General features: G+C 41.4%; 1 protein-coding gene across 8 annotated transcripts in view; it reads right to left on the bottom strand.

Moving 5' to 3' along the window:
* HMG20A (high mobility group 20A) overlaps positions 1-15,519 on the bottom strand; it is a 49,871-nt gene extending 34,352 nt beyond the window's left edge. For all 8 annotated transcript variants that reach the window (XM_070953566.1, XM_070953564.1, XM_070953563.1 and 5 more), the window contains exon 1: positions 15,420-15,519. The gene's annotated coding sequence lies outside the window, so the exon portion shown is untranslated. The remainder of the gene's footprint in view (positions 1-15,419) is intronic.

Genomic DNA, 15,519 nt, shown 5'->3' with positions numbered 1-15,519 from the left:
AACAAAAGCTGGGCAGATGGAAATGTCTACCTTTCCATTGAATGAAAAGCATTTGACAGTTCTTTTTTTCTCTCTCTCTCTCTCTCCCCCAGTTAAATGGGCCAGTAAACTCAGACAATATGAAATTGGAACATTTCGCTGGTTAATTACCGCACCGAAGGCGAGAGAAGAATGACCTAACATTTAAGCTTAATTATATCCAAGTTAAATCGACTTGTGTATGAAGCTGACAACTTTGCAACGAAGCCATTTGGATGACACAGGCTATCAAACAATGGACTATGAATTGGTCAAGAAATCAATTGGCTACATTGTCCACAATGATGTGGGGAGGAAGAAAGGCAAACTGTTGGTCTTTGTATTCCAAATATCTGATGGCAGCTCAAATGGTTCCTTCTGAGTGTGCATGTGGAAGAATTTAAATGGTTAGCTCCTGGAAATGCCCAACCGCTATCCCTTCTGGGTATTAACTGATCCTGAACTGCCCCTTTGGCTCAAATTAGAGAAGGAAAGCGTTGAATCATGCAGTGGTTAAAAGGAAGTATGCCGTGCGAGTCACCAAAAGGATTGCTCCTTTTGTCACAACTAATGAAGAAAAGATCTCGCCACATGAAATGCATAATGGCAGAAGAATTACCGACTCACCAGCAGAGACTGGCAGAGCAAGAGCAAGGAGTCCTGCATTGAATCAAAGGGCTTTTTGCTATAGGCTAGTGATGGCGAACTTTTTTGGCACCGAGTGCTGAAAAGGGAGCGTGCGCGCCTGGGCCGCAACCTGGAAGAGGAGCTGCCCAGGGCACCTGCACACGCCCAAAAATGAACTTCCGGTTTCAGCCAGTTACTCTTCTGGGTTTCTGGCGCGCATGTGCACGCGATGATCAACTGGCCGGCGCATATGCTCACGGAAGACCAGCTCTTCTAGTTTCCAGCACTGCTGCATGCAAAAAGGCCAGCTGATTGTCGTGCGTGCATGCACGCCAGAAACACGGAAGAGGAACGGGCAATGCAACGCGTGCCAGGCGACATGGCTCTGCGTGCCACTTCGGGCACGTGTGCCATAAGTTCGCCATCACGGCTCTAGGCTGCTGGACCCCAAAGGGGGAATTTAACCTAAAGGTGTATTTTCAAGAATTACTCCATTATGAATACCTAGCGAAGAGTACAGGCAGTCCTCCAATTACGGCCACAATTGAGCCCAACATTTCTGCTGTTAAGTGAGACATTTGTTACGAGTTTTCCGGCCACAGTGGTTAAGTGAACCACTGCAGTTGTTAAGTTGCACACGGTTGTTAGGTGAATCTGGCTTCCCTATTGACTTTGCTTGTCGGAAGGTCACAAAAGGGGATCATGTGGGCACAGCAAAGGTCATAAATATGAACCAGTTGCCAAGTGTCTGAATTTTGATCATGTGACCGTGGGGATGCCGCAAAGGTTGTAACTGGGAAAAATGGTTGTAAGTCATGTTTTTCAATGCCGTTGTAACTTTGAACGGTCACTAAACAAACTGTTGGAAGTCGAGGACTACCTGCACCATTATCACCTTAAACTGTTCTGATCTCTGCAGTGCTACTAGTAAATAGCCTAAAATGGGTATTATTGAGGTTCACAGTTTGGCCTTATTTTTGGGGAGGTCTTATTATTTTGGGGCACATGGAGGAAACCAGAGGAAACGGCAGGGAGACGCAGGCGAGGGAAGGAATGTCAAAACTCGCCCTTCCACTCATTTTTTCCTTCCAGCTTCGTTTTAGTCTTCCCAGCCATGGGAACTCCCTTGCTTATCATCTCCACGTCTAGCTCCTTTGCGTGAAGTTAAAAACAAAAACAGACATCTCCATGAGAAAAATCAGCCAATGACACAACAAAGTCAACCTCAACATTCCAGCCACGGTATTTATTTTTCCATGAAGGACAGACAGCTCTTCCCTGATGTTTTGTCTGCTGAAACAGGCCTTCCCAGGGATTTGCTCCCTATTTAATGTTCCCTAGGAGAAAATCTCTGGGTCTAGTCACCAGAATGTCAAGTTCTTAGTTTAGGAGATTCAAACAGAAACTCACAATGTCAAGGGTTTAGACCAGTGGTTCCCAACGTGGGGCTTCCTGAGTCATTAAAACACACAAGTAGCCCCGAAAACCTCTTTTATTGCAACAGCTGTGAATTACGTTCATTCACAGCTGAGTCCCAATTAGCTGCAAAAAGTCCTTTGGGAGAAGTCCTTCAGGATAATCACCAACCTTTATCTCCCTTGACATGGTGCCAAAGACCTACTTGGCAAAGCCCCACAGAGTCCAGAATCAAACAGAGATGCCAACTGGGAACAGAATTAACAACGTTGCTTTCCTGCAAAGGGCCCACATGCCTTTGCTCCTCTTTTAAGCCTTATGGGAGGGGTCAATCATCTCCAGGCCTTACTCCCGAGTCGTCCCTTTTGTTTTAACTGTTCTTGCCTTCTCGCAGCTCTGCACATGCCGCACTAGGAACAGGCTCCTCTTGTTCCTCTGCCTCTCTGATGTCTGACTCTGGAGGCTCCAGAGTCCGCACATAACTCCCAGATGGCCCTGGCCCCATCTCTGCCTCCAACGCAGAGTCCTCATCCAAGCCTTCCCGAGACTCTAGGACTGGCCCATGGTTCTCCCCAGCCTCCTCACTGTCCGACTCCGCTGCCAGCTCCGCAGGCTGCTGGCGGACCACAACAAGCAATTTGATTTTTAATGGGGGCAATTGGAACCTTGTTTAAACCAAGTTAATGGCCTTTTAGGCTTCCTTCGCGTGAGTAGGAGTTCACTTTTTGAATAGTAAGAATTATATGTCCCAGGGGGTGGGGTGGGGGGGCACCAGGATTTTAGAGATGCTTAGGTGGGGCATGGCCAAAAAAAGGTTGGGAACCACTGGTTTAGACACCATCACTGGGAACATATGTAATTTCTACCCAGAAATTCTTAAGCTTGAAAATATGATTATGTTTAATTTAAGACGCAACATACAGTTTATATGTTCTTTGGCAAGCGTTTTCATGGAAGTCAAGCAATCACATAAACACTTGAAGGATAAACACTGAACATAAATCAATCCTCCAAAATGAGCCCTCCTCTGCTGTACAGGTAGTCCTCAACGTACGACCACAATGGAGCCCACAATTTCTGTGGCTAAGTGAGAAATGTGTTAAGTAAATTTTGGCCCATTTTACGACCCCTCTTGCCACAGTTGGTAAGTGAATCACTGCCGTTGTTCAATTAGTAACCCGGTTGTTAAGTGAATCTGGTTTCCCCGTTGACTTGGCTTGTCATAAGGCTGCAAATGGGAATCACGTGACCCTGGGACACTGCAACCGTCATAAATGTGAGTCAGTTGCCAAGCATCCAAATATAAATCATGTGACCATGAGGATGCTGCAACAGTCATAAATGTGAAAAATGGTCATAAATCACTGTTTTCAACACCATTGTAACTTCGAACAGTCACGAAACGAACCGTTGTTAAGTCCAGAACTACCTGCAGTGTCATTGCAACACCTTCTACAAAAATTTTTAGATGATGCTTCATAAACCTTCTGTGTAGGCTTTGATATACAGACTGTCCCTAATGCACAATATAAGCCATGTAACACATGTGGAGAGAGGCAGTTCAGGGTTTAAGACCATGATGGCGAACCTGAAGTGGCACGCGGAGCCGTGTCACCTGGCATGCGCAGTATCACCCATTCCTCTTCTGGGTTTCTGGCACGCATGCACGCACGACGATCGACTGGCCATTTTGCATGTCGCAGTGTCGGAAACTAGAAGAGCTGGTCTTCCGTTTTCCTGCTTGAGCATACGCACTGTCCAGCTGATCATCGCGTGCGCATGCATGTCAGAAACCCGGAAGAGTAGCTGGCTGAAACAAGAAGTTCAGTAGCTGAAACCGGAAGTTCATTTTCGGGGGGGTGGCATGTGCCCTGGGCAGCTCCTCTTCCAGGTTGTGGCCCAGACACGTGCGTGTTCGCCATCACTGATTTAGGATATTCAGATTCTGGTCTTTTATGGAGGCATCTCACAAGGTTGTGGTGGTAGCCGAAATGGCAGGAGAGACCAACATGTGCTTAGAACTCCTGAGCGGAAGGTGAGATCTGAATCTGTACAAATGAGTATTGTATAAATCAAGGCCTGTGGAAAAAAAGAATGCTTTTTCATACCTGTGCCCTTTTTATGTTGAATTATACATCGTATTCAAGGATAGATATTCAGAAAGAGATTTGGGGTGGTGGGGGAGAGAAAAGCACAGTTAACAACATAGAATTTGGGTGAAACAGGAAAACTAACAATCTTTGGGTCCGTGACTCACCAAAGTCAATGTGAGCTCAAGTGGTTCTGCCTCCCACCAGCTCTTGATCGTCACACTCCACATTCTGGCAAGATTAAAATCTGTTCTCTCCATTCATAAACAGAGCTTCTCGCATCTGAGTCACCCGAATTAAGGACTTCAAAAGGTTATTTCATATACAATTTAATTTGCATTTCTTTCAATGTTTCAGCAAAACTTTCAGAAAATGATAGCTTAGAACAGAGGTCTTCAAACTTGGCAGCTTTAAGACTTGTGGACTTCAACTCTCAGAATTCCGGCTGGAGAATTCTGGGAGTTGAAGTCCACAAGTCTTAAAGCTGCCAAGTTTGGGGACCCCTGGTTTAGAATGTCAATCTTGTTTTCTCCGATAAATTGGAGACCCAAAGTTCCAAATGAAGAAACCAGTTGCCGAGGTTCAAAGAACTCTTTAAACTTGAAAGGTAGAGCAAAGGCAAAATACAGGTAGTACTCACGTTAGGACTCTAATTGAGACCGGAATTTCCGTCACTAAGCAAAACATCATGTGACTGTGTCACTTAGCAACAGCAGTTCTGGTTGTGTTGATTAAGGAAGGAAGTAACAGTACTGCCTCTTTGTAAAATACAGATAATCCTGGACGTACTGCAGTTCGTTTAGTGACCAAAGTTACAACGGCACTGAAAAAAGTGACTTATGACCATTTTTCACACTTATGACTGCTGTAGTATCCCCTTGGTCACGTGCTCAAAATTCAGACGCTTGGGAACTGACTCACATTTATGATGATCGCAGAGTCCCGGGGTAATGTGATCCCCTTTTGAGACCTTCTTACAAGCAAAGTCAATGGGAAAACTCAATTCACTTAACAGCCGTGTTATAACTGCAGTGATTCACTTAACAACTGTGGGAAGAAAGGTCGCAAAATTAACAATGTTTCACTTAGCAACAAAAATTTTGGGCTCAAGTGTGGTCGTAAGTTGAGGATTGCCTGTATACATCCAGGAAGGCTAACAGATCTGCCAGCTTTCTTTCTTTCCTTCCTTCCTTCCTTCCTTCCTTTTCCTTCCTTCCCTTCCCTTCCCTTCCCTTCCCTTCCCTTCCCTTCCCTTCCCTTCCCTGCACATACTGAACAGGTTCACACATCACTCAAAGCTACTATGCAGTTTATCAATGTGAGACAATGCTGGGTAAGACACCACTTGATGGTTATTATGTAGTTTGGTAGGGGCTTAACATAAGTGTACACTCAATTATGTGGTTTGTAATCCATACTGGATGGTTTAGCATGATGCAGGAATCCAGTCACTTGTGGTTTATTCAACAATTCAATAATTCATGGCTTAGTCTGGTGTTTATATGCAGACGCTGTATTTAAACAAGCTCGGAATACTGGAAAGACAATGTTCCATTTATTCCTTATGTAATCAAGTCAATAAAAAAATATAATGCATAGTCGCAAAATTATTAAGGTGAAACACAAGAAACCACAGGAATAAATGTTTTGAGTATTTGGGGAAGTGAGATAGTGAAGCACACAACTGAGACTGAAGTGTTAAAGAGCATTCCCATTATTAGCACCCATTCTGAAAGTTCAAAAGTAGTAACTAAAACAGAGCTTACAATTTCTGAAAAAAAGAACACATTTCACAAGTTTTTATACAGTTCTAACAACAAATATCACCACAGTCAGTTTCAAGACAATTCCTTTTCAGACTGCAGCCAGACGTCCATATGGTCAAGTGATCATCCATAACCCATAAAATAGTAAGAATTCTGAATAAAGTTCTTGTTGCTATGCTGTAGCAGGTTTACAGTTTCCCAGAGTGGATGGATTGCCAAACCATGATTATGCATTACTTGTAAATTAGCATTAAACAGCTATGCTTTTTTAAAATGGAAGTATATCCCCCTGCAAACATAAATCATTACCGAAAAATTACTGGAGAAAGACACATTATGGGATTTACTATTACAATATTCTATTGAATATCATCATATAGTAACAAATATTACTCCTTCTCAATTACTCCTCAGCTCTTGCTCGCTCTCCCTCCCTTCCTCCCTCTCTCTCTCTCTCTTACTATTGACCTACAGAGACTATCAAACTTGCAATGAACAGTAATCCTCAAATATCTGTGTCTAGTTACTAGAGAATGGAATTTCCAGCTTATTTGTGCTACATTAATCTTAATATTGCTAAAAATATCAAATATAACATACACACTAAAGCAATGTTTAAGCATTTGCAGTTTTACACTTCTGCCACACTGTCTCTTTTTTTATAATATTTTAGATTTATTCTTTATTTGCATATGAATACCCACAATGCTCTTCAATGCGTTTAAGCCCTGGGAACAAGCTCAAAGATGTTCAGTTACTCTCTGTATGCTTTGAAACTTTCATAAACATTTCCTCATAGAGTTCACTCAGTAATTGCTTCTCTGGAATAAACTCTTAGAACAGAATTTCAGAAACTTAACAAGGGGTTATGAGAACTGTTACATAAGCTCTGAGCAAAAAGGAACCTAATGCAGAACTTTAAAATGCTCAGTATAAATAAGTGAAATTTAAATTCAAAAAGTCCCCTTTGCATCAAAGGTAAGTGCGGTAATATTTCAAAAAATGTAATTTTGCACATAAAGAAGAACATTTGAAGTATAAAAGGGGTTTTGAAAACAAAACCAGACTTCACCGACAAAGTTACCTGAAATAATGAAGATACATTTTGAACTACCTATTATTTTTATTTCTAAGCTTAGCTTGTGCACCAAACATTGCAAATCTCACCTTGACAGGTCTTCATCTCACAATTCTCTTTCTTGGAAAGAATAGAAGAGACAGCAGTCTCTTCCTCAATGGTTGCCAAGGACTAACGGACAGACGTTAGCCCTTTGCAAATTAATTTCCAGTCACTGCTATTACATAAACTCTATGAATAAACAAACCTTACATGTCATAGCATTAAAGCCATAATAACAGCATAGTATCTCCCAATAAAAGTAGACCTTGCTAAAGACTCTGATATACATATGGCCATTCACGCATTTTCAGAAGTCGAAGGAATCGTCTTAATTTTTCACACATCAATTCCCCATTTGTCCAGAATTTTTTAAGCGGAACGCACACTGGAATAGTTGGGAATATTATGCATACTTTTATTGCCTGCGTATATCATTATCATCGTAAATAATTATAGTAGATTATTTGCATTTAGAAGGTTAGCAATGAGCTCATCTCAGAAAATGCCAAAAAGTTCCAGTCCAACACCCCTATGACACGGATTCCATTTCCTGCTTTTTCTTCAGAACAATGTTCTGAGATGGGATTGCATATTTGCCTCCACCCAAGCATGTTTAAAATATCCCGTCAAATCAGCTTACCAGCTGCACCTTTCTCCTGAATAGCCTTGCAAGCAGTCCTCGATTTACAACAGTTCATTTAGTGACTATAACAGCACTGAAAAATGTGATTTATGAGCATTTTTCACACTTATGACCGTCGCAGCATCCCCTCGGTCACGTGATTTACATTTGGACGCTTCACAACTGACTCACATTTATGACAGCTGCAATGTCATGGGGTCAGGTGATCCCCTTTTATGACCTTCTTACAAGCAAAGTCAATGGAGAAGCCAGATTCACTTAACAACCGTGTTACTAATTCGAGAACTGCAATGATTCACTTAACAACTATGGCGAGAAAAGTTGTAAAATAGGGCAAAACTCACTTAACAAATTTCTCACTTAGCAACGTAGATTTTGGACTCAATTGCGGTCGTATGTTGAGGACTACCTGTATCAGCTTTTTGCTTAAAGGGGCTCAATTCTGCTTGCATTATATTCTTTTAATCATCATATTTTTAATTCTATCACCACGTGAATAAAGAATAAACATTCGCCGTGTCAATGACCAAACAGACAAGCCCACTCAATGTTGGGGAAAAACAATGACAATCGCCCTCCTCTCAAATGACTAATATACCGGTATTTCAAAGTGGTAGCTGCAGAAACCAAAACTTTCTTATTTTTATCCACTGGCACTGAAAGTGGAAAAACTCCGGAGAAGTTACAGTTGATGAAACACCGAGCGAGATCCGTTTTCTTAAACGTGGGTTAGTTTTGACAACAACACATTTGCTTGTAAATATAACACTGAATAATCGTGTTACAATCCCAGATTCTTCTAAACGCTTACATGTAAGAAGACCCTCTTTTCTAAAACTGGAGATTTTAACTGTTTAGCTCAGCCGAGTTTTTCTGGTAGGAGGAAAACCAGTTTATTGAAGGGAGGAAGAATGGCAGGAAGTAGGATTCCACTCATTTTGCCAGAAGTTTTAAAGGACTTCCCAAGCGGCAGCGTCGTTCCAAATTGTACCAAGGTAGCTGCCAGAGGATGCTGACTAATGAGATGCTAAATAATGGGAAATGAGTAAAAACAAGCTGTAGGGCATCTTGAAGTTTCCAAGGTTGAGACGCACTGTTGTACTACAACAAGGCCATGGATGGAACAGAATAAGGGGAATCTATGCCTCTAGTTCTTTGACCAGTGTTCAATAGCATGTACAAGTTCACATACCGGTAGCCCTGGACTTACATCCATTCGTTTAGTGGCCGTTCAAAGTTACAATGGCACTGAAAAAGTGACTCACTATCCAACCACCACAGCATCTCCATGGTTATGAGATCGAAATGTGTGCATTTGACAATTGTTCATATATTGGAAGACGGTTACAGCTGGGTTGGGTCACCTGCATCCTTCCCAGCCAGCTTCCGACAAGCAAAGTCAATGGGGGAAGCCGAATTCACTTAATGACCACATAATTCACTTAACGACTTCATTGATCCATGATCACCACTGTGGAAAAAATGGTCGCAAAACTGGGCACGGCTTATTTAACAACCACCTCACGTTAACCACACAAATTCTGGTTCCAATTTTGATCATAGATTGAGGATTGCCTGAATTGGGCTAAATCAAGCTTGATTTATTTAGTAAATACTCTAAACAGCTGCCTTGAATTCACCTAACTTACTCAGCAAAAACCAAGTACACAATATTTATTATACACAGTGTGATGTGTGGAACATGTCAAAGGAATGCCAAGGTGCTTTCGCTCTAGGGAAACTCAATTATTTTTGCCAGTGTTAACTTATGTCAAGAGTTGCTGGCTACATTATGCGGAATATGTCTTTGCTCAACAGTCTAACTCGGATTAATATTTACATAAGAAGTTCTAAAGTACTGTAAAGAATTCCTCAAATCGCTAAACAGATAATCAGCCTTCTGTTTGCAGAACCATGTTATTAAAATAATTCTTCCTGTGAAATTAAAATAAATTCATAGGAGGATTCTCATAATACAATATTAATCCCCGATTTGCTTTATACAGGCCTGAAGCTTTCTCGTAAAACATTATGCATTTCAAGATCACCATTGCAGCCCAAAGTATAAATAGAAATCTTTTAAGACAGAAGAGGGAGATTTCCCACTGTTCTCATTATTTGTCCCTATATTACTGTACTCATAGAAATATTAAAATTGACCAACCCAATAATGCTAACTTTTATGGAAGCTAAATGTATCCTGAATGCATGCTGTATGAATCAAAACACTGATATACTAATCTAAAAAGCTGAATGCCAAGGGAATATCTGATGAGAGCTCATACTGGGACACCCAGACTTTGCTTCTTACTCCCAGATGTTGAATGGTTCTGTGCAGGTTCCAAATTTGCCAGATTAGTGCTATTACATAAATAAGATGATGCTTGAAAAACAAATATAGTTTTGTATAGAGCGCAGAGTTGATATACTGAAGGTCTTTGCCCCAGTATCTTCAGAGAGAAAAGGGTAAAAATCTGTATAAAACTCTGGAGAGCTAATGCCAGGTGACACAGAAAATGCCATTTACAAAACTAACTTTCTATAAGATACGAATGGCCTGGACCACACCGCCAAAGCAGCTAGTTATTGTGTATGTTTAGATGGCAAAACCCAGAGATTAACAAGAGATAGATCAGGCAGATCTGAGGGAGATTTGCAAGGATTTGTAAATCAACACAGATTAAGGCACATTACTGTATATGCAGGCTGCCGAAATGATGATGGAAGTTGAATCACCGGGAAGTGAGTTTGTTCACGTAGGACTGAGTTCAGCTCAGCCACGGTGCACAAAACAAACGCTTGGGCTCTGAATTAGTAAAAGAGAAGTGTGTATGTGCCCTTGGTTCTAGTAGGTGGCATTCAGGAGTCTAATCAAAAGCAAGGTAGATCTTGGAAGCCTAAAACTTACCCACTTTTGACATGACTTACAACATTCCAGGGATAGAAGGTCAGCTAGGAAAAGTACAAAAATCAGCATGGCAAGCATCTAATTTATTATCTTACAATATGCTGAAGATTAAATGCTACCATAAAAGGCATTTTATGCACATTTATGGTGGTTACTCTTGTTCTTAACGCAAAACAGCCAGAGATTCAATGAGTAATAACGCCATGTGCTCTGAAACAGGACAGAGGCTTTGCAGCTTGGTTACTTATTATTTTTAATTTAAAATATACATGTTTCCTTCATGTAAAATCATAGTAATTAGCTATTGAACTACGTATTCCTATGCATATTTCCTCCAAAGTAAGTCACATTACATTCAATACCGTATTTCTCCAAAAATAAGATTCAACCGGAAAATAAGTCCTAGCATGATTTTTCAGGGTTCTCATAATATAAGCCCTACCCACAAAATAAGTGCCAATTAAGATTGTCAGCTAGATGGATGCATTTAATGCCATATTTCCCCAAAAATAAGACCTATAATATAAAGTAAAAAATAAAAAATAAAACCAGAAAATAAGCCCTAATGAGTCTTTTGGAGCAAAAATTAATATAAGACCTGGTCTTATTTTCGGGGAAACATGGTAGTTTTACTCTCAAGCCTTGGGTAATAGCCAAAAGCAGCATTTACCTTTAAATTGTGTAAAGGGGGGCCGTTAAGAACAAACCACTTGCAATGAAGATACTTGTCTAATGAGAAAATTTTAACATATGAGAGAATTTAGCCTTTCCAATATTTTCACGGAATTGCAAATTGGGCTCATGGCACTGCAAGGAGCAAAAAAAATGCCATGTCTATCATTCTGGAAGGTTCTCCCTAAATTATGGACTCTCCCATTCCTTAAAGATTGAGCAAATCCAAGAACTCTCACGAGAGAGAGAGAGAGAGAGAGAGAGAGAGAGAGAGAGAGAGAGAGAGAGAGAGAGAGAGAGAAGCAGCTGCATATACTTGTTTTTCCATCAGACCATCTGGCAAAGAAATCACTCAGATAATGCAAAAAGTATGTTTAAGTGCTTTACCTTAGGAAAAACTACTGGCCGACAACAGAATTCTTTTCCCAAGAATTCCTTTTTGTAGGCTTATTCACCCTACAAAAACATAGTTTTTCTTGTTTGCTTCCTAAATCACAGCACTGAAGTGAACTGTAATGTCCAAATAGCTTACAATCATAAACATATCAACTGGTAAATTAAGTCCTGATCAGTATTATTAGAATTATAAATTAAGATACATTTCTTCTGTTCCTATTCCTGTTCACTATTTTAAGAATTTGCTTTATAGAAAGCACTATACACATCTTTTAATAAATCATTAATATATTGTAAGCCACTTGGATGAAATGAATTCCTATTGTGTTCAACAAATAGCTTACAATGAGCACAAATGCAAATATATTACATAACAGAATTCTGGAAAAAGTATTTCACAACTCGATAAGTGGCAAATGGCATGCAGAGAGCCACGACATTTAAGAAATACAGGTAGTCCTCAACATATGACCCAGTGGTAAAATCCTCCTTGGATTGCCACCAGTTCACTGCGCGAGCATACGTGGTGCACACCAAAAGCATGTTGTACATGCGCAATGCACACCAAACGCACGCTTCGCATGGAAAAAGGAGGCTTAACAAGGTAAATAGAATAGCGAGGGGGGGGGACAACTGGGCCACGCGATTTAGATTCGCTAGAAAGCAGGATTTCCTGTTTTCTAGCGAATATAAATCGCGCAGCACAGCTGATTGCTGGAAATACCAGTTCAGATGAACTGGTAGGTTTTTTTTACTACCGGTTCGCCTGAACTGGTGCGAACCAGTAGCATTTCACCCCTGATATGACCACAACTGAGCCAAAATTTAGGTTGCTAAGAGAGAATGTTAAGTGAATTTTGCCTCCTGCCACAGTTGCTAAGTGAATAATTGCAGTTGTTAAGTTACTACATGTTTGTTAAATGAATCTGGCTTCCCCCTTGACTTTACTTGTCAAAAGGTTGGAAATGGGGTTCGCATGACACTGCAACCGTCGTAAATATGAACCAGTTGCCAAGCATCCAAATTTTGATGAGTGACCATGGGGAGGCTGCAATGGTTGTGTTAAAAAACAATTAAGTCACTTTTTTCAGTGCAATGGTGACTTTGAACAGTCACTAAATGAACAGTTGTAAGTTGAGGACTACCTGTATTACAGGTAATATTGGGACACTGATTAACAGACAATACAGATAGTAGTTTCACTCTCTAAAGTTCTCCTCTCTAGAGCATAAACAAATCAGCCAAACCATCTTTATAAAATGAGCAATAAGCATCATACGTTTCAATTTCCACCGTGCCCATTCCAAATAAATAAATAATCTTCCAAAAAGCGGAGAGAAGCTTCTTTAAGATGTGCTCCTGTGTTGTCTGCAAGGATGCTTATATTTATAATGCAGGGTGTATTAGAAGTATTTGAACGTTATCTTTCTACCGAACCTTACAGGAATGTGGAATGTATGCAAAGGACATTCTAACTTAACTAGGCCAAAACACAAATATCCAAACAATTTAAAACACCAAATGGTAGGAACACGGAGGGCAACTTCAGGAAAACTCTACCCACAATTAAAGCAACAACAGTTTCACTCTAGACATTCATTAATTAGAAACACTGTGATTTAAAGCTGGGGAAACAAACGGAGGTGAATGAACGTCTTTCTTATTGTTTCTTGTTAATTTTACTGGTTAATGTCTTATATAATTTGTGAACTACGCAGAGTCGCTGGGAGTGGCGCAAAACATACATTTCATACATAATAATAAGACCAATTCCTCTTTCAAGCAGGACACCCCCCTTGATAGCTTTCCTTCCAGAGCAGAGTGGCAACCACAGCTGTGATAGCATGCAACCACAGCCTGTTTCCTGCGGCACTCAGAGGCCTTTTTTATTTTGTCACCTTGACACCTTGAGAGGGAAAAGACCTGGAAACTCTTTTAACAGTTGGGCTATCTGTATAAAAAAATAAAGAAACCCCTCCAAAATTCTTCCCAAGCCAGGACAGTTCACTCATTGAGTCCTCAAGCCTCCCCAAAAAGTAGAGCACAAACTTTGCTAAGGTCACATCTCATCTCCTCTCTTTAGTATCTATCTATCTATCTATCTATCTATCTATCTATCTATCTATCTATCTCTATTCATCCATCCACATCTTTTCTATCCACCTATTTTCTCCATCCACCTATCTCTACATATCTACTATATCTACCTATCTACCTATCTACCTACTTCATAGTATAGACCTCATAGACGACCCTCACTCTGTCAAGGACCTAGGAGTACTCATCTCAAATGATCTAAGTCCCAGAGCTCACTATAACAGCATTGCCAAAAAAGCATTAAGAGTTGTTAACCTAATTTTGCGAAGCTTCTTCTCCAGTAACATCAAATTGTTAACTAGGGCATACAAAACCTTCGCCAGACCAATTCTCGAATACAGCTCGTCTGCCTGGAATCCACACTGTATATCGGACATTAATACAATTGAGCGAGTTCTGTATCCTCTCTATCCACCTTCCTTATCTATCCATCCATCCATCCAACCAACCACCTCTTCTCTACATATCTACTGTATCAATTTATCTCTCAATCTACCTACTTCCCTAACCTTCTGTATCTTCTCTATCCACCTTTCCTACATCTATCTATCTATCTATCTATCTATCTATCTATCTATCTATCTATCTATCTATCTATCATCTCTCTCATCTATCTTCTTTCTGTCTCATCTATCTCTCTTCTATCTTCTCTCTCTCATCTATCTATCTATCGCTCATCTATCTTCTCTCTCTCTCATCTATCTACCGTGTTTCCCCGAAAATAAGACCCTGTCTTATATTTTTTTGAAGTCTGAAATAAATGCTTGGCCTTATTTTCGAGGAGGTCTTATTATTTTGGGGCGCGTGGAATAAGGCAGGGCTCCTCTTGCTGTCTTACCTGATTTCCAGCTCTATCTCCCTAACCCTAACCAGAGGAAATGGCGGGGACCGGCTAAGCATTCATTTAAATATTTTCCTGGAGGGCTTATTTTCAGGGGGGGGGCTTATTTTAGTGCATGCATTCAAAAGCCCGATTGGGCTTATTATCCGGGGAGGTCTTATTTTTGGGGAAACATGGTATTTATCTATCTGTCTGTCTGTCTGTCTGTCTGTCTGTCTATCTCTACCATCTTTATCAAATTTATGTAGATCCCCTCCCCCACCTCATGAAAGTGACTCTTTATTCCTTTCCTGGGCTTGTTCTAAACATAAAAACACAGAAAGGAGTAAGAAAGGCACGAACGAAATAAGAGAAAAAGGAAAATAAAGGAGAGGGGAATTCAGAACAGGCAGGAGTTTGCATTTTACATTATTGCTTTCTACCAAGGGAGAGTTTTGGGAACACGTGCGGGGGGAGGGGGGGGCATCCCACCTTCTGTTATGTAACCCCCTCCCCGGAAGCAGCCTCTGGGAGGGCCCTGGATGGAGAAGGGACGACCACCAGGCCCCTCATTCATGGGGGGGCTGCTGGGGGGGGGGGACAGAGACACACAAGAAAATAAATGATGGTAGAAAAGGAAGCAGCGGGGTCTTTGGAGGGGGGGGCGGCGGAGAGGCAGCCCCCCTCCCCCAATGGCTGTGCTTTGTTCAGGAGGCGGGAAACGGGGGGGAGGGGGCTAGTCAGGGGGAAGGAGCCCCCTCCCCCACAGACCACCGTCAGCCCCCATTCCCCTCTCCTCGGGTGGAGGGGGGGGCCACACTGCTTCTCCCCCCTCCCGAAACTGACCTGTTGCAGAAGGGCGGGACGGGGAGGGGGCTCCCCTAGAGACTTCTGCCCCCTTCACCCCCACTCAGACTCCTTCATCCTCTCTTTCTCCCTCAGACAC

This window comes from Pituophis catenifer, unplaced genomic scaffold (assembly GCF_029215685.1).
Source record: "Pituophis catenifer annectens isolate HBS135680 unplaced genomic scaffold, rPitCat1.0.hap2 SCAF_14, whole genome shotgun sequence".
NCBI lineage: Eukaryota > Metazoa > Chordata > Lepidosauria > Squamata > Colubridae > Pituophis > Pituophis catenifer.
The sequence above is the reverse complement of the archived record's forward strand: the minus strand, read 5'-3'. Positions and strand labels throughout refer to the sequence as shown.